Below are 20,926 nucleotides of genomic sequence, written 5' to 3'. Positions count from 1 at the left end.
ATCTCATGTTGACAATGAACTCTCTTGACTTTTCATATCCCTGGAGATTTTCTTATGTACAATCTGAACCTAGAAGTTCTTGTAGCTGTAATCCATCATTACTGAATATATTAACTCTGTGATAAAATGTGGGGAAAACACAGGCATTTTACAACCCATGATTATGAATGTGTATTTTAATGATCCTTTGTCCCTCTGTCCTTTGGAATGTGACCTTTACAAATTTTTCTCCCTTTTTTCCTCCTTAGGTAAGAAAGAAGGCTAAAGGGGGACGAAATTGTGCTTTTCTCTCCCCTATGTCAAATAAGTACTTATTTCACTTCCCCTGGATCACTAGGGGCATGTAAATTGCCAGTAGACTGGGCTCTGTTATTTGGTTTTCCATTCTGGTAAGGCCTTGTTATTGAGGATAGAATGATCTGGGAATATTTCAAAAGTAATTACTTTTCATCCTCCCCTCCTACCAGAAATAGAAAGAGGGTTTTCTCTGATATTTATACTGTAAACCTTTTGGGGCTCCTGAACCAAAGCAAATTTAAGGGAATACATAGATCCTCATTAAAACTGGGCCCTCAGAGATGCTAACTCTTGAAGTAGTCTGCACTATGTTTCCAAAAATTCATCATTTACAGTTTTATATTTCCTCATAACAAGTACAAACAGTGGGGGAAAATTAGCGTTTGACACCTACAATACAAATGCAAAAGCAAACTAATGTCTAGCTATACAATTAACTCTCAAACTCAAGGGGCAATTATCTCCACTTCATATACCATGTCTGGCTATCACAGAAGATTGCAAGGTATACTATAAAGAATCAAACAAAGAAAAATCTCAGTCTGAAGAAACAAGAGAAGCATCCAACCTGAACAGCTATGGCAGAGATTCTGGAAGCATCAGGCTAGGACTAATTTTTATGAATTATGGCTAATAGAGTAAAGGTGTTGTGTTAGACTTTTTCTGTAACAAATACCCATGAAAATCAACTTAAGAAAGATTTTATTTTTGGAAGGGATGGGAAGGGGAGACAAAGGAGGAGGCTACAATGTTTGATAAGAAATGTACTTATTATCTTGCCCATGTAATTGTAACCCCTCTGTACAGTATTTTCACAATAAAAAAAGAAAGATTTTATTTTGACTCACAGTTTCAGAGGTTTTAATCCACAGTTAGCTATGAACCTGCAGAACATTATGGCACCTAGATGATAAAGAGTTAATGCTATCATTCTAGCTACTTGGAAGGTAAAAATCAGGAAGATTGCATTTCAGAGGTATCCTGAGGAAAAAGTTAATAAGAGTTGATATCAACAAAAAAGCTCACATTGTGATATCTAACTGTCATCCCAGGTATGAGGGAAGAATAATTAAGAGGATCATGGTCTAAGCCAGCCAAAGAAAAATGAGACACCCCATCTGAAAAATAAAGCACAAAGGGTCGGTGTTATAGCTCAGGAGGTAGAGATCTGTATTAGCAACTGTGAAATTCTGAGTTTAAAAATAAAATAAATGTGAATTTTCAAATTATGAGCAGCTCTCTGTCAAGAAATTTGATGAAAGAAAGGTTAATTGATTAACTACATCTGTTTCTTGAAATACTCAAACTAGTAATATCCACAAGGGAAATAATTTAACTATGCTAAAATAATCACAAAAATTACAGCCATGTTGGGTGATGTACACTTGTAATCCCATCTATTTGGAAGGCTGAGGAAGAATTATCAAAGGTTTGAGTGTAGCCTGGACAATACCACAGGAAGCAAGGGAGGAAGGGAAGAAAGGAAAAAAGAAGGGAAGGTAACTTGTAATATTTTAAAACAGAAATCACAAGGCTCAGATGGTTTTCATGGGGGGAAGAAAATGTAACAATTCTCTGAAATATATTCTAGAAGACAATGAAGAAATATACCCCAATTCACTCAATGAGGACAACATTACATTATTCCCAATCAGATAAAGGTATTACAAAAAAGGAAAACTATAGTCTAATAACTCCCATGAACATTTATGCCAAATTCCTCAGCAAAATATTAGCAAAACGAATCCTACAATGTCTAAAAGTAACTATATATTTTGACCACATGGTATTCACTTTTTTTTTTTTCGGCCGTGGGGCTTGAACTCTGGGCCTGGGCACTGTCCCTCAGCTCTTCAGCTCAAGGCGAGCGCTCTACCACTTGAGCTACAGCGCCACTTTTAAGTATTATGTATATAAGGCTGGCTCAACATTTGAATCAGTTTATACAATCAACCACATTAACAGGTAAAAGAACAAAAGTTCTATGATAATATCAATAAATGCAGTAAAAAGGGGGGAACAAAATGCAATACTTAATAACCAAAAATTCTAAGCAAATTAGGAATGGAGGGAATTATCTTTGAGACTAGAACCCCAATTCCGTGGGTTCCAATAGGTCAGATCCAGATATTTGGCTCAATATACCAATTAAAGAGCTGAGTAGCTGGATGCCAGTAGCTCACATCTGAAATCCAAGCTACTTAGGAGGCTGAGATCTGAGACTTGCAGTTCAAAGCCCAGGAAGGACAGTCCATGAGATTCTTTTTTTTTAATTTTTATTTTTTTATTGTGAAAATACTGTACAGAGGGGTTACAATTACATGGGCCAGATAATGAGTACATTTCTTATCAAGCATTGTAGCCTCCTCTTTTGTTTCCCCTTCCCATCCCTTACCATCCCCCCCACCCCCCCACCCAATCCTCCCCGCCCCCCCCCACCAAAGTTGTAAAGTTCGTTTTCGATATAACGACTTGTACTTCTCATTGTTGCAATGTGTCCACCTGTATCCCTATTTAAACGACTTGTTTTTCCCCTTCCCCTCCACAAATTATACTGACATCAAATACAGTGAAAGCAGGGGTCATACTGTGGGGGAGGGACATACAAAGCAACAAAGAAATAATCTTATAAATGTGTTAGAAACAATCGCATGAAAGAAAAATATCATTTCTTATCTCCAATTAACCTCCAGAAAACCAGAAGTGATGCTGTGGCTCAAAGTGGTAGATCACTAGCCTTGAGACAGGAGCTCAGGGACAGAGCTCAGGTCCTGAGTTGAAGCCCTATTACAAAAAAAAAAAAAGAACTGAATAGTGGTTAGAGTGGAGGGAAAAAGAGATTTAGAAACACATCACACCCATGCGGGAAGAAGGAGAAAAATTTCAGTTCAAGGTACTGACATCAGCTTTGGGTTTAGGAAAAGAATTGGAATGGGAGTGAGAGGTATGTATAATTAAGTAGTCTCAGGCAAAATGTGGCTTGGTTGATCACTACCTTAGTTCCAATTTTGTCAAAGATTACAGAAGTTGTTATCACCATCATTACTTGAAGAGAACAATTTAGTTACCATGAAATGATCACTCCTCCTCTAGGGTATAACAGCAGTTTCATGAGTAGCTATTCTCATTGGGAGGAAGGTGGAGATCCCAACAAGACTCTACACTTTCTTTAAAATAGTCCCTTGTCCCTGTTATGGATTAGCCCTGTTGTTGATATTAAAGGTGATGAAAGGAGAGAGACAGAAAGACACCGAAAAAAGAAAGATGAAAAATGAAGAGGAAGGGACGCTAAAGCTTTCTCCAATATTTAGTTCATTTGTGGGTTCAGGTGAGGTTTTGGTACTTCTTAGTACAAGCATTTTCAGAATACTTAGTATACTGATGTTGATAAAGAACATTCACAAATTCCTAGTATGTCCCACATTTTGACTTAACAGCCTCCACCTTAGTTCCTCAGCCCTTTTATTGAAATCAGGTGACCAGACAGGACCTGACTGAAATTGATAACTCCCACCCCTGCACCTTAAAGTCTCCATCTACAGCAGCAGAATGCCTTCCACCCAGACCAAAACACATTGTTGCAATAAATAACCCTTCCCTAACTACGTGCTGTCTTTGGCCCCAGCTGCAACTGCAGAGTATTCCGTGCTCTTAGTGGAATTTTCCATTTGTAGCCCTTGTCCCTACAAAGATAGCCCCTTTTTTTTTTAATTTTATTTTATTTTATTTGAGAACATACTGTACAGATGGGCTACAATTACATGGGCAGGATAATGCATACATTTCTTACCAAGCATTGCAGCCTCCTCCTTTGTTTACCCTTCACCTCCCTTCCCAGCCTCCCCCCTCCCCCCACCCAATTATACCCCCCTCCCCCCCCACACCGACATTGTAAAGTTGGTTTTGACATGACATTTTGTACTTCTCATTGTTGCAACAGGTCCACCTGAATCCTTAAACGACTTGTTTGTCTCCATCTCCTCCACATGTTATACTGACATCAAATATAGTGAAAGCGGGGGTTACACTGTGGGGGAGGGACATACAAAGCAACAAAGAAATAATCTTATAAATGCGTTAGAAACACATGCATGAAAGAAACGAAAACATTAAAATACATATTTAAGGGTTTATTTTCCTAACATCACATTATCTGACCTTTTCCGCTTGACTCATACCTATACTAGATATTGCAAATAAGGGAAACCATGGGACCTATGCTTCTTTGGGCCTGGCTTACTTCACTTAATATAATTTTTTCCAAACCTTTCCATTTCCTAACAAATGGGGAAATGTCATTCTTTCTGATGGAGGCATAGAATTCCATTGTGTATATATACCACATTTTCTTGATCCATTCATCTACTGAGGGGCATCTGGGTTGGTTCCATATCTTAGCTATGGTAAATAATGATGCAATAAACATAGTTGTGCTGGTAGCTTTAGTGTGGTCTTGTTTGTAAACATTTGGGTAAATGCCCAAAAGTGGGATTGCTGGATCATAGGGGAGATCTATGTGAAGTCTTTTGAGGAACCTCCATACTGCTTTCCAAAGTGGTTGAACAAGTTTACATTCCCACCAACAATGAAGTAAGGTTCCTTTCTGTCCACATCCCCTCCAGCATCTGTTGTTGTTAGACCTCAACTCTACCCAGAACCTAGCCTCATCACCACATCCCCCTCTTTTGTGATTCTCAAAAAAGATAGCCCCTTTGTACAAAGACAAGCTTGCACTCAGCCTGAAAGGCACAGTCTTGTCAGCTTGCTGACAATAAACTTTGCTGTACATGACTTAGTGTCTGTGTGGTCTTCTGGGCTGGAGCTTTCACAACTGTACTACGTTAACATCATATTTTTATTTAAAAATTTTCATTATCTTTCAGTAGTACATAGGAGTTGATATTCAACAAGCAGTTTATGAATACAATGAATCTTTACTACTGTCAGCCCTTTTATCATTCTCCTACATCCCTCCCAACCCATGCCTTCCCTAAATTTTCTTAATTATTTTTCTTTTTTTTGGGGGGGGGGGTCCGGTCGTGGGTCCTGAACTCTGGGCCTGGGCGCTGTCCCTCAGCTCTTCAGCTCAAGGCTAGCTCTCTACCACTTGACCCACAGCGCCACTTCTGACTTTTTTCTTTTTGCTTATGTGGTGCAGAGGAATCGAACCCAGGGCCTCATGCATGCAATGCAAGTGTTCTACCACTGAGCCACCTTCCCAGCCCCCTAAATTTTCTTAATTCTAAAGGATATTCATTGGATTTTATGACTGCATTCTTCCCCACTTCTCTTCATAACATGATTTGGGGTTTTTTGGTCAGTCGTAGGGCTTGAACTCAGGGCCTGGGTATTGTTCCTGAGCTTTTTCACTCAAGACTAACACTCAACCATTTTGAACCACAACACCACTTCTGGTTATCTGGTTGTTAATTGGAGGTAAGAATCTCATGGGGACTTTGCTGCCCAGACTGGCTTCAAACTGTGATCCTTTGATCTCTGCTTCTTGAGTAGCTAGAATTATAGGCATGAGCCACCAATGCCCAGCTCATAACATCATTCTTTTTTTCCATATTTAACAATATTTTATTTATTTTTTAAATTGTATTTTATTTTTATTGAAAAGTTAATGAGGGGGGTTATAGTTACATAAAGTAATGAGTACATTTGTTTTTAATCATTGTTACCCCATCCCTCATTATCTTCCACTTATCCCTCTCTATTCCCCTCCCCCACAAAGTTGAAATGTTAATATAGAACAAAGTGTCCAGTGAATATCAATGCTGTTTTGGTTGATCCTTTGTCCTGCTGTTTCTGTGATTCCCTTTCCCTTCCACATTTTGAATAATCTTACGTACAAGACACAAGGCACAGAAAACTAAGAGAAAAAAAAAAGAACAAACTACATACAGGGTCTAATAAGAGCCTCTTGTTTCCATATATTGGAGTTGATATTGATATTCTTTACTATATATGGTCCTATGCACTAAGCATTTGGGTCGTAACATCATTCTAAATGGTAACAAAATGAAGCAACTTTACAACTGGAGCAAGGCAAAAATATTCTGTCACAAGTCCTCATAAAGTCACATTTGAAGTCCTAACTAATGCAATAAGACATGTGAAGAAAATAAATGGTATACATATTTGGAAAAAAATGTAAGCATACTTTTATTTTTAGATGACATGATTTTTTTAATGTAAAAGAATCCCAAAATATCAATGACAAAATCTCCCAGACTGAGTGACTATAATCAAGTTTTAGGACATAAAGTTAATATGAAAATTCCAATTATAAATTAAAATTTATTTGTATTAGTGCAAAACAAATGAAACACAGGTATAAATGTAATATAAAATGAACCATATGTATAAGCAGAATGTGCAAACTGTGATGGTAAAAAAAGAAAAATCTACATATCTAAAAATGAGGTCTTTCATGTAGATGAATAGGTACGTTCAGTATTTTTTTTCTGGCTCTGGGAATTGAACTCAGGGACTTATTAGGCAAGTATTCAAGAGTTCTACCCTTTGAGAAGCACACCCAATCAATTCCTTTTCAGTTTGTTTTCCAGATAACTCATACTATTCCCCAGACTAAACTTCAACTGAGATCTTCCTACTTCTGTACACTAAGTAGCTGGAAAAACAGATATGCCAAGCAATTAAATAAGGATAATATTTCCAACAAAATATAATCCTTGCCAGGCACCGGTGGCTTATACCTGTAATCTTGGCTACTCAGGAGGCTAGCCTGGGTTGCAAAATCCATGGACTCTTATCTCCAATAAACTACTAAAAAAGTCAGAAGTGGAGCTGTGGCTCAAGTGGTAGAGCACTAGCCTTAAGCGAGAGAAGAGAGAGCCTCATCCCTGTATTCAAGCCCCAGGACCAACACGAAAAAATAATTAGAAATCTGCTCTGAAACAGACTGGTAAGTGACAGAAAAGACAAGCCACAAATCACAATAAAGTATTTGTAAACAAGATTTGATAATGATGGTCTAGTATCCAAAAATACATAAAAAAACTGTTAAAACTGATCAATGAGAAGATAAATAACCAAAATAGGAATAAACAAAGAAGCTGGAGACCCAGGGCTTCCACTAATCAAGTGGTTGAGATCTGAGAATCACACTGTTTCATACCCAGCACACTCAGAAAAGTCCATAAGTCTCTATTTAAAATTAACCAGAAAAATGCCCTACTAAAGGTGTGGCTCAAATGGTAGAGCATGATCCAGAAGCAAATAAAGCTAAACAAGAGCTCAAAACATGGTACCAGCACCAATTTTTTTAAAAAAAGTTTGAGCAAATGATGAAAGAAGATACATAGATTGAAAATAAGTATATGAAAAGATTTCCAATCCATACTTTAAAAAATTGTAAATAAAAGTTATATACTACTACACGAGTTAAGTAAAAACAATTCGAAATACAGCAAAAAGTGCTGCAAGAATGTAGAACTATAAATCACACTCACCGAGGTGGAGGCAGGATGGCTGTCGAAGCTGTGTCTTGATCCTGGCTCTGCACCTTGCCCCACCATGGTGATGCCCCAGAAGAGCTCCTGGTGCTCCTGGCGGCCCTCCTGGCCACAGCCTAGAGCTACTTCATCAACATGGAGACGCACACCCAGAAGTGCTTCTTCGAGCGGGTCACCATGGGCACCAAGCTTGGCCTCATCTTCGAGACAGTGGAGGGAGACTTCCTCGACATAAAAGTGGAAATCACAGGATGATAATAAAGATGTTGATAAAGGAGACCAAGAATCCAGCGGGAAGTACACGTTTGCTACGCACATTGATGGAATGTACAAGTGTGGTTTCAGTAATAGAATGTCTACCATGACTCCAAAAATAGTGATGTCCACTACGGAGATCAGGGAGGATCCCGAAGACAAGAAATGGAGATGGAGGCTCCTCAGAACAACTTACAAGAAATGATGAATGAGCTGGCTGTGGCGATGGCAGCTGTAAAGCATGAACAAGAGTACATGGAAGTCCAGGAGAGAATGCACAAAGCCGTAAACGAGAACACAAACAACAGAATGGCCCTCTTGTCTTTCTTTGAGCTCTTGTTCTAGTTTCCATGACATTGGGACAGATCTGATACCTGAAGAGGTTTTCTTGTTTGTTTGTTTTAAATTCCAGAAGCTTGTTTAAAGGCCTTTTCCTGGTGATCCCAACACATAACTCACTTTTTTACCAAAAACCTTGGTAAAAATAATGTCATTATTTTCTTAGTTATTTTCTTTTAATTCTTTTAAATGTGAAAATACCATACAGAGGGGTTACAATTACATGAGCAAAGTAATGAATACATTTCTAATCAAGCATTGTTGCATTGCATCGTCCTTCGTTTCCCCTTACCATCCAATGCCATCTCCCCCCCCACCTGCCCACACCCCAACCCACCCCGTGCCAAATTTGTAAAATTCAGTTTTCTACATAACGACTTGTACATCTCATTGTTGCAATGAATCAAAGTGTATCCCTATTTAAACAATTTTTTCCCTTCCCATCCACAAATTATAACAACATCAAATACAGTGAAAACAGGGGTTATACGGTGGGGGAGGGACATACTAAGCAACAAAGAAATATCTTATAAATATGTTAGACACAATAGCAAGAAAGAAAAAATATTTGAGTCCTTATCTTGGGGTACATTTCGCCTAACGTCAACTTACCTGATCGTTTCTGCTTGTCTCAGACATATACTAGTTATTGCAAATAAGGGAAACCATGGGGCCTATGTTTCTTTAGGCCTGGCTTACTTCACTTAATATAATTTTTTCCAAGTCTCTCCATTTCCTAACAAATGGGGCAATGTCATTCTTTCTGATGGAGGCATAGAATTCCATTGTGTAGATATACCACATTTTCTTGATCCATTTATCTACTGAGGGGCAGCTGGGTTGGTTCCCTATTTTAGGTATGGTAAATAATGCTACAATAAACATAGTTGTGCTGATAGCAATATTATGGTCTTGTTCGTGATCATTTTGGGTAAATGCCCAAAAATGGGATTGCTAGGTCATAGGGGAGAAACCTCCATACTACTTTCTAAGTGGTTGAACAAGTTTACACTCCCACCAACAATGTAGTAAGGTTCCCTTTTGTCCACATCTCCTCCAGCATCTGTTGTTATTAGAGTTCTTGATTATAGCAATTCTGACTGGGGTGAGGTGGTATCTCAATGTTGTTTTGATTTGCATTTCTTTTAGGGCTAGGGAGGCTGAGCATTTCTTCATGTATCTATTGTCCATCCTTTTGTCCTCTTCAGAGAAGTTTCTCTTTCAGGCTTTAGCCCACTTATTTATTGGGTAGTTGTTTCTTTGAGGATATGTTGTTGGGGGATTTAATTTTTTTGAATTCCAGGTATTTTTTGATGTGAGGTCCTTGTCCATTGTATGGCTACTGAAGATCTTCTCCCAATCCATGGGCTTTCTATTCATCTTGCTAGCTATGTAATTTACCATGCAAAAGCTCTGCAATTTCATGCGATCCCATTTTTCCAACCTTTCTTTGATTTGTTGTGATTCTGGGTCTCTATTAAGAAAATTTCAGCCTGTGCCAAGGAGACCTAGGGTTTCTGCTATTCCATTCTGTAATGTTTTCAGAGTGTCTGCTTTGACTCCGAGGTCTTTGATCCATTTGGAGCTGATTCTAGTGCAGGGTGATATATAAATATCTAGCTTTAGTTTTCTACAAGTAGTTAACCAATTTTGCCAGCACCATTTACTGAAGAGGCTGTCTTTCTTCCATTCTACTTTTTAGCCCCCTTATTGAAGAGTAGATTGCCATAGGTCTGTGGGTACATTACTGGGTTTTCAATTCTATTCCATTGGTCTTGAGGTCTGTTCTTGTGCCAGTATCAAGCTGTTTTGGTTACTATGGCTTTGTAATAGAGTTTGAAATTTGGTAATGATATTCCTCCAGCACCGTTCTTTCTGTTAAGGATTGTTTATGCTATTCGGGGTCTTTTATTGTTCCATATGATTACTTGGATTGCCTCTTCTATTTCTTTGAAGAATGAGGTTGGACTCTTGATAGACATTGCATTGAATTTGTAGATAGCCTTGGGAAGTATTGCCATTTTCAAGAGGTTGGTCCTTCCAATCCAGGAGCATGGAAGGATTTTCCACTTTCTAAGTTCTGTTTTGATTTCCTTTTTCAGGTTTTTAAAGTTTTCATCATAGAGGTCCTTCACTTCTTTGGTTAAGTTAATTCCTAGGTATTTTATTTTTTATGGAGCTATTATGAATGGAGTTGCTTTCCTGATTTCAGCTGCCCTCATCTCATTGTTGGCATACAGAAAAGCCATTGATTTTTGAGGGTTAATTTTATATCCTGATTCTTTGCCAAAGTTTTGAATCAGCTTGAGTAATTTGGGAGTGGAGTCTGTGGGATTCTTTAAATACATGATCTATGTCATCTGCACAGAAGGAGAGTTTTACTTCATCTTTCCCTATTTGGATCCCTTTTATATTTGCATCTTATCTTATTGCTGTAGCTAGGCATTCTAATGCTAAATTGAAGAGAAGTAGAGAGAGTGGACATACTGGTCTCATTCTTGAGTTAACAGGAAATGGATTTAGTTTTTCACCATTAAATATAATGCTGGCTGTAGGTTTATCATACACAGTCTCTATTGTTTTGAGGAAGGTTCCATGGATTCCTCATTTTTCCAGAACTTTCATCATAAAGGGGTCAAATGCTTTTTCTGCACCTATAGAGGTAACCATGTGGTTCTTATCCTTGCTCTTGTTGATGTGATGAATTATATTAATTGATTTGCATATATTGAACCAGCTTTGCATCCCTGAAATGAAACCTGATTGATCATGGTGTATGATATTTTTGGATGAATTGTTGAAGTCAATTGTCCAAAATTTTTTGAGAAGTTTTGCATCAATATTCATCAAAGAAATAGGTTTATAGTTCTCTTTCTGTAATGAGTCCCTCATCCCCTAGGGATGACAATTATGATGGCATCATAGAATGAGTTCAGTAGTGAACTTTCTCTTTCAATTTCATTGAAGAGTTGGAGGAGTATTGGTGTGAGCTCTGATTTAAAAGCCTTGTAGAATTCCACTGTAAATCCATCTGGTCCTGGGCTTTACTTACATGGGAGTTCTCTTATTGCTATTTCTACTTGATTGCTGGATATGGGCCTGTTAAGATGGTTTAATTCATCTTGGTTTAGTTTCGGCATGTTGATATTTGCTAGGAAAAGGTCCATTTCTGCCATGTTCTCAAACTTTTTAGCATAAAGTTTGAGAAGAATGCCCTTTATAATGTTCTGAATCTTGATTTATTCTGTGATGATGTTTCCATTCTCATATCTGTTTATTTATTTATTATGTGTGTTCTCTTCTTTTTCTGATAAGATTTGCTAAGGGTCTGTCAATTTTGTTAATTTTTTCAAAGAACAAACTCTGTTTTGTTGATTTTTTCCCTAGGTTTTTTCGGAATCTAATTTATTTAATTCTGATTTAATTTCAATTATTTCTTTCTGTCTACTTGATTGGGTTTATCTTGCTACTCTTTTTCAAAGAGGTTCAAATGTCTCATTAAATTGTTGGTTTTAGATCTCTCCAATTTGTTGATGTAGGAACTCAGAGCTATAAACTTGCCTCTGAGTACTGTCTTTGCTGTGTCCCATAAGAGCTGGTAATTTCTGTGTTCATTTTTGTTGAGTATCATGAATATTTGAATTTTCTTTCTAATCTCTTCCATGACGGACTGCTGATTCAACATGTATTGTTCAGCCTCCATGTGTTACAGGACTTCCTTTTGTGGCTTTTGAGGTTGAGTTCTTAATTTTATTCCCTTGTGGTCTGAGAGAATGCAAGGTATAACTTCAATGTTTTTGAATGTGGACAAGTTTGCTTTGTGACGTAAAATGTGGTCTATTTTGGAAAATGTTCCATGTGCTTCTGAGAAAAACATCTATTCTGATTGTGTGGGGTGAAATATTCAGTAGGTGTCTGTTAAATCTAGTTGATCTGTGCAGTTTTTTTAGATCTGCAGTTTCTCTGTTGAGCTTTTGCTGAGTTGATATATCTAGTGGGGATAGCAGTGGGTTAAAGTCCCCAACAACTAATGTCTTTGGATGTATGTGAGGTTTGAGGGAAAGCAGTGTTTCTTGGATAATTTTGGGTGCTCCCTTGTTTGGAGAATAGATATTTAGAATTGTAATATCCCCCTGAAGGAGAGATTCCTTAATTAGTATGTAGCGACCTTCTTTATCTCTTCTCAATAATTTTAATTTGAAGTCTATTTTATCTGATATTAGGATTGCAATTCTCATCTGTTTATGGGGGCCATTTGCTTGGTAGATTTTGTTCCAGCCTTTCACTTTCAAAATGTGTTTGTTTTTATGGGCAAGTTGTGATTCCCTAAGGCAGCAGATAGAAGAAACTTGCTTTATAATCCAACTAGCTAGTCTGTCACTTAATTGGAGAGTTAAGTCCATTAAAGTCGGGAGTTAGGACTGAAAGGTGTTTGGGAATTCCTTCCATGTTATCCACCTTCTTAGGGGCTGCAGCAACTGGGTTCTTCCTATGGTTCTTGGACTCTCCGTTTGGGTGCAGTTTCTTGGCCTTTATTGTGGTCTTGTTGGTTTTCTATGTGTAAGATATCTTTAAGTATCTTTTGTAGGGCTGCTTGGTGGAGATATATTGTTTCAGTTTTTCTTTGGTATGGAAGGTTTTTATTTGATCTACTGTTATGAAGGAGACTTTACCTGGGTACAGTATTCTTGGTTGATAGCTGTTTGTCTTTGGGGCATGGCATACATCATTCCAGGCTCTTCTTGCTTTAATTGCCTCTGCTGAGAAATCTGAGGTGATTCTAATTGGTTTCCTTTTTTTATTGTTCTGAATAATTTTTTTATTGTGAAAATACTGTACAGAGGGGTTACAATTACATGGGCAAGATAATGAGTACATTTCTTATCAAGCATTGTAGCCTCCTCCTTTGTTTTTGGTTTCCTTTTATAGGTGATTGATCTTTTCTTCTTGACAACTTTAAGGTTCTTTTCCTTGGTCTGAATTGATCCTGTGTGGATTATAATGTGACGGTGGGATATCCTGTTCTGGTCTGGCCTATTTGGGGTTCTAAAAACTTCTTGTATCTGAATAGGCCTATCTTTTTGCATGTTTTGGAAGTTCTCTGCTAGTATTCTGTTAAACAAATTTCCTAGACCATTAACTTCTCTCTCTAGGTGCTCTTCTACTTGCATTATCCTCAGATTAGGCCTTCTGATGGTGTCTTCCAAAGGTTGAATAGATCTATCGTATTTCTTCCATTTGTCTTGGATAGTTGTATGTTCTCTCTCTATAGTATCTTGGCTGTCTTCAATCCCCAAGATTCAATCTTTGCATGGTGTAACCTACTGTCAAGACTTTCTACTTTGTTTTTTATTGCTTTTCCTTCTAATTGGTCAGCTTTCATAGCTTCAAATTCTTTGTGGAACTTTGTTTTAAATCTTGTATGAACTTCTTTACTCCCTTAGTTTGATGTTCATTGTTTATTCTCAAATCACTTAGTTGATTGGTTATGATTTCCTTCGACTCCCATTCCTTTTGTTGGGCTCCATTTAGCATTTCCGTTGTGGTCTTCCTGAGTTCTTTCAGCTGCCTCTTTATGGATTCCATGAATGACTCTATTGATCTTTGTCTATTCTCATCCCATTGTCACAGTTCCTGTATTACTCTTTGATTAGCTTCCTCACGTTCATGCAATTACTGTAGTTCTCTTTGACTGTTCTCAGCCTGCTTACACAATTCATGTGTTTCTCTTTGACTGATCTCAGCCTGCTCATGCAGTTCTTGTCTTTCTCTTTGATTGTTCTCAGCCTGCTCACACAATTCCTTTATTTCTCCTTGACTGTTCTCAACCTGCTCATACAATTCTTGTATCAATCTTTGGTTTGCCTCCTCTCTCTCCCTATCATGCTCACACTGAGTCCTTTGCAGGTTTTCAATTTTTCATTCACTATGTTTACCAGTAGTGTTTGTAGAGCTTTTTGAGAACCCTCCTCTGGATTATTCATTTTCTGTTCTGTCACCTGATTATCATGAGTGGGAGTTGAGATACAAGGACTTGCCATTTTTCTTGTGTTTTTCCGGATTATTCTGATCATTTGGTGTGAAAGTAATACCAATTTTGTGCTAGAATACTATTTTAAAGCAAGTACAACCAGAATCCTGTAATTGCTCAGTCAAAATGCTTCAGATACAATCTAGTTCAACAGATACAAGCTATTCAACATCAAAGAACTATGGATTAATGGACTGAGAATAGCAAAGAAGAATTTAGCTAATCAGAAATTATTAGGTTACTGAGAAATGTGGGGAAATATAGGATTAGAGGGATGTGGAGAGGTAAAAAGAGAGTGAATTTAACCAATTCCTAATCTTACAGAGGGAAATGGATTGGACAGAATGATAGGAGAGAGATGAAGAAAAAATGAAAAAATGGAAAAAGCAATTATTTAAATTTAAAATGTGAAACAGCAATAATGTACATATAAAAATGATATTGAGAGAAGGATAGGATGAGAGGAGGAGAGGGATAGAAAGGAGACATGAAAAACTAAAAAATAAAAATTCTTAAAATTAGTTACTTGAAAATTATATAGGGATAAAGATATAATACTTCTATTAAAGAAGTTAAGCCTAAGAGGTTGTGAAATGAGTAATAAATTTCTGGATTAAGTATGTACACAATGGGGGATAAGGTGTAATAATCCTTGTTGGGCATATATCTGGGGATTAGTAGAACAGCCATTAATTCACGCAAAAAAGAAAGAGAAAAAAATGAAAAGAATTTTTAAAAGGACCAAAAGCTTAAAGAGATTTTTAAAAAGTACACCCACATACATATACCCCTAAAATAAAAATTATAAGAGAAAAAAATTAATAGAAAACAATTTTTAATAAAAATTTTTAAAAAGGGTTCTTTGATTTTTTGGGGGGGGGGAGGGATGGGAAGATCCTCTATCTCCCTTGGGTCCATAACCTGTCTCTTGTTGGAGTCTCTGGTCTGCTTGTGGTATTTGGTTTTCCTGTAGCTTGATTCTTTTCTTAAGTCAGTTTGTTTGAGCAGGCAGAAAAATGCTCCTGTGTTACCCAGGATTTTGTGATCCTCCTCTCAGGCTAGTTCAGTGGGAGAGAGATCTGCTTTGAATATCACAAAAGAGGGAGATGCCTGTTTCCTCTTGTTTGGAGATGCTGTGATGAGGTTAGGTTCTAGGTAGGGTTGAACCCTTTCTGCAAACAGTAGCTTTTCCCTGAGGGGCTAGCTCCTGAGTTATTCACAGAGCCCAGCCTGGAGCCATTCTCAGAGTTTATGTTTACTGAATTTCTATTGTTTGTCTTGGCTGCTGTATGGAGGGGCAGCCTCTGGTTCTGTTTATCCAGTGGAGAAAGTCACTTCTCTGGGGCAGAGCTTCATCTGCCTGGGCTGGGTGACTTTCTCCTGGGTGGAGCTGCACCTGTCAGGTCAGTTCAGGTTCCTGTGACCTGCTAAATGACTCTATTGTTTTCTTCCAAGGCCTGAGTTGGAGCTAGCTGCTCATCTAGGCCTTTGTCAGTATCAATGATGGAGATATATGGTGGTGGGGAGGTGTGGCCTTCCCTCCTCTGCTCCCTGAGTAGTGAGGATGTCAGGGTTCTACTCAAGCTAGAGTCGGTTCCTGGGCCGTCTCTGGTCTGCGATCTGCAGGATGAAGATATTTGTTCCTTGTCATTTCTTGCTGGTGTTGAGTAGAATCTGCTTGCCTGCTGGGTCTGGCGTCTTTGTCCAGGAATCTCTCTGTAGGTATGGTGGCTATGGCCGCTGCCTCTGCTGCAGCTGGGACTACTGGCAAGTGCTCAGATCTGTCTCCTTGCCTGGATTTTCCTTCTCTGGCCAAACTGTACTGTGATGGTATACTTGGTGTGATTATCTAGCCTAGGAGTATTCACTGGAACACTAAAACTGCTTTCTATGCAAGAGCTTGTTTAACCTCCAGCTTCTCTGCCATCTTTTTGTTGGTTGTGGGTCTTGAACTCTGGGCCTGGGCACTGTTCTTCAACTCTTCCACTCAAGGAGAGAGCTCTACCACTTAATCCACTGTGCCATTTCCAGTTTCTGAGACTCATTATTTTCTATATTTTCATTTTTGGTCTGAACACTTATAGCTTATGCCCCTTTCTGAACATTTGGTATTGGGAAACATCTTTTTTAACGTTCTAGCATAAATATGACATTTGATCAGCATAAGATTTCTAATTTGGAAGTTGCCTTTCTTCTACATACAGATATTTCCAGAACCTCAAGCTAAATTAAATACAAGAGTATTGTCTTTCTAGCTTCTTTGCTTTGGTTTGGAAACAAGAAGCTGATTGTTAATGTCCCACAAAGCCTGGAAGTTCTTCATTAAAATGACTGCACTGCTGGGATTTACTGAGCCTTTTTTTGACATCAGAAGAGAGAGTAGTCCTAATGAGTCACTGTGTGAAGGGTCATTGAGTCATGGCATTTTCTACCCAGCCTCATGCTACCAGGATGGGTATTTACATACTTTTTCTTGTTTTATTTCAACATAATAATTGCCCCAACACACATTCCTTCCCCCCCTTATATTTTCCCCTTGAACCTTAGGACTGAATCACCTCCACTAAAGTTGACACAACAGTAAATAACCATTGTTTGATTTCTGCCTAATCCTAAAATCTCTTTTACAGCCAGTTCTCTGAGTGTCTAGGCAAATGCCAGCTGTACTTTCTGTACTGGTACTTCCCCTTTCCACTATGGGTACTTAGAAAGTAGGCATTTGTGTGATTGGAAAAATCTTGAGTTTTCTTTCAGTAACATACAGACATTATTTTATTTTTATCAGTTGTCTTTAGAGCCACTTTTCCCTGGGTACTGAACAACAATGTCAGCACTGGAGATTTTGTCTGGTTTCTGGTGGGTCTTTTGTTCTTTTTTGGCACATGTGAATTTTATTTTATATAAATTAAAACTTTCTCTTGGTCTGTGATCATGGGTTTGAAATGACTGGAGAATCTGTTTTGGGTGTTGGAGTGAACAACCAGGATTATGTTAAGACTAATGTATATTAGTTACTTGTACAAATTTTTGTGGATCTTTGCAAGAGGAATACCACAAACAACAAGTTTTATATAATCAATTTAAATTCATTACATGTTCTCATGTTTAGGACAATTTTTCAACCTTAAGTGAAAATACACTTTCACCCTTAGGACAACTGTTGCATGGGTTTTTCTTTGTATGTGAGTATGTGAAAACACTTCAAAGTTGAGTTTTAAATTTTAAATTGGTTGTGTATCTAATATACCCCCAAATTCAGTACATAAATCATTTTTTTGTCAGTCATGGAGCTTGAACTCTGGGCCTGGGCACTGTCCCTCAGCTCTACAGCTCAAGGCTAGTGCTCTACCTCTTGATCCACAGCACCACTTCTAGTTTTCTGAGTGGTTTATTAGAGATAAGTCTCTACCTTTCCTACAAGCTGGCTTTGAACCATAGTCCTCAGATCTCAGCCTCCTGAGCAGCTAGGATTACAGGCGTGAGCCACTGGAGCCCAGCATAAACCAATTTTTTTAAAACAAGAAAGAAAGAAATTACACTCATTTCTGTGGAAATGCAAAAGTATGCATCTCCTTGGAAGACAGTATGGAAGTTTCTTACAACACTAAATGATGCCTTAGAATACTATCCAGTATAAAATTTTTTGCCCAAAAATAATCACACCAATATTTATAAGTTTTATTCATAATTACTAAAAATTGTTAGCAACCTAGATGTCCTTCAATAGGTGAATAGATTGGAAACTCTAGAATACCAAAGAAGTAGCATCTTTTTCATTGATGAAAGGAAATGAGCTATCAAAGTTGAGAAAAGCCCTGAAGGAAACTTAAATAAATGCCTATTGCTAAGTGAAAGCAGTCATTCTGAAATGGTTGTATAGTACATGATTCCAACTATTTGAGATCCTGGGTAAGACAAAACTATAAAGACAGTAGAATTGGTAGTTGCCAAAAGTCTTAAGGTATGGATGAATAAATGCAGCACAGGACATTCTTAGGGCAGTGTGATTTTTCTGTGTGATGTTGTACTGATAGGTACATAGATTATGTATTTCCTAAAACTGTACAACATAATAAGCGAACCCTAAAGCAAATTATGGACTGTAACAATGTATCAATATTGGTTCATCAACTGTAACAAATGTGTATACTACTGCAACAAATTAATTATAGGAGGATCTATGGAAAGGGAAATGGAACTGCTACATAGAAATTGTATTTTTAATCAATTTTCCAAAAACTGCAGAACTCTAAAAACTGAAATCAGTGTAAGTACAGTGTCTCATTCCTATAATCCCAATAACTCAGGATGTGGAGATTAGGAGCAAAAAGTTAACAAGATCCCCCATCTCAACCAATAGCTGGGTATATTAGTAAACACCATCATCCTAGAGAAGCATCAAAAGGAGGATCATGAAACTTGGTAAGCTTGTGCATAAACATTAGACCTTAACCCCCAAAATAACTAAAACCAAAAGGCGTTCAAGTTATAGAGCACCTGCCTAATAAACACATGTTCCTGGGTTTAAACCCCAATTTCTCTTTTTAAAAGACCATAAATAGGAAAATATATAAGTTAACTCAAAAGCCAAATGGGTGTTTAAAAGGACAAACTTCCAAAAAATTAGAGATAAGAAACCACTGACAAAATTTTGGAAGCTATTAAAACAAATGGGAAATAACTCAGGTTGCTAAGAAAAATGAATCTAAACTGGGACTAGAAAAAAACAGTAATCAATTTAACTTGACTCACAAAATCCCCTGTCACTAAACAGTCACTGGAAAAACCCTGTCAAGTAAGGGATGCTTTAGTAAAAACAACAACAAAATGAAACAAAACAAAAAACACTTAGCCAGAAGCCAGAGGCTGTTTCTTGTAATCCTAGCTACTCAGGAGGCTGAATTCTGAGGATCACAGTTCAAAGCCAACCTGGACATGAAAGTCTGTGAGACTCTTTATCTCTAATTAGGCAATAAAACAACCAGGAAGTGAGGTTGTGTCTCAAGTGGTAGAGCACTAGCCTTGAGGGAAAAATAAAAACTCAAGGAATAGAAGGATAAAGGGTGAAGAAACTCAGCAGTGGTACTCACTAAACACTATGTTTAAAATGGACTATATAATTTGCAGGTGGGAATGGAAGGGAAAAATTGTGAGAGAACGAGGAAAGTGGTAACATTGTCCAAAAAGAAATGTACTCTTTACCTCATTTATGTGACTGTAATCCCTCTGTACAACACCTTTATAGTAATAAAAAAAAGCAGGGGAGGGGAGAGAAGCTCCAGGAGCACAGGAACTGCCCACAGTATCTAGGGCCCTTGAGATCAAGCCCCAGTACCTGCAGGTAAAAAAAATGCTTAAGTGAGAATTGAAGAAGCACTCAGCTTTCTATAAATTCTTGCAAACCTTCTTTCAGTCTGATAAAGTTAAATAAGCATCTCCCTCTTGGAGGTGTATTTTTAGAAAGGATAAGACAAAGGGACACTAAGGACAACTGAGACTCATAGCACATTCAGGATGAAGACCTTCACATCCAAGGTTGTCTGCTCCAACATGCTGCTGGAGCAGAAAATAAACTTCAAAAGTCTTTTTTCTTATCACAAAAAAGATATGTAACTAATTCTCAAAATCATGGCTAGTCTACTTATGTTCCTTTAATGTTCATATAACTTTTTAAATTTTTCTTTGATATACACAAGCATTTGCTATTTTTATTTATTTATTTATTTATTTATTTATTGTGCCAGACCTAAGACTTGGGCACTGTCCCTGAGGATTTTTTTTGCTCAAGGCTAACACTCTACCACTTGAGCCACAGCTCCACTTCTGACATTTTTGGTGCTTAATTGGAGATAAGTATTTTATGGACTTTTGGGCCCCAGAGTTGGCTTTGAACAGCAATTCTCAGATCTCAGCATCCTGAGAAGCTAGGATTACAGGCATGAACCAAGCACCAGGCCTTTTTATTTTTAATAACTTTAAGAAATTGTACAAAATATTCCACATCAACTGGTCAGTTTGTGAGTATAATGTAGCTTGATCAATATTACTCCCTTCCATCACTATCTCTCCCAATCCCATTCATTCTCTCAATTTACCTAGTTCTATTTTCGCAGATATACATTGAATATTGTGACTACAATTTTCCATCCCTCCTCTCTCTCTCTTTCCATTCGTCTGCCCCTCCCCCTTGACCTTAACCCTCTCCACAATACATAGCCCAACTTCCTGGTATTCATTTTGTCAAACTGAAAGATCTCATTTGGGGGAAGTTTTATATAAAAGTATTTTGCAAGTTCATTGAGGGAAACAATTTGTTGATGAAAACAAATTTTATTTTCACCTACTGCTTAATTTCTCAAAACCTTCTTTCACTTATAATGAAAGTGCCTCTGTCTGGACAATAAATTATACAATCTATGTTAAATTAACGTTTAGGGAAATAAGCTCCAATAGCAAAATTTCTTGTCCAGTAAGTATGTGTAGGTAGGATTCAAATCGTCATTTCCTTTTTCTCATAGTCCTC

At 37.7% G+C, this 20,926-nt stretch overlaps 1 pseudogene; it reads left to right on the top strand.

Moving 5' to 3' along the window:
* The first annotated feature begins 3,157 nt into the window (after positions 1-3,157).
* On the top strand, positions 3,158-8,515 carry LOC138839787 (transmembrane emp24 domain-containing protein 2 pseudogene; annotated as a pseudogene).
* The last annotated feature ends 12,411 nt before the right edge of the window (positions 8,516-20,926 follow it).

This window comes from Dipodomys merriami, unplaced genomic scaffold (genome assembly GCF_024711535.1).
Source record: "Dipodomys merriami isolate MVZ:Mamm:240054 unplaced genomic scaffold, mDipMer1.0.p SCAF_3, whole genome shotgun sequence".
In the NCBI taxonomy this organism is placed as follows: Eukaryota; Metazoa; Chordata; class Mammalia; order Rodentia; family Heteromyidae; genus Dipodomys; species Dipodomys merriami.
The sequence above is the reverse complement of the archived record's forward strand: the minus strand, read 5'-3'. Positions and strand labels throughout refer to the sequence as shown.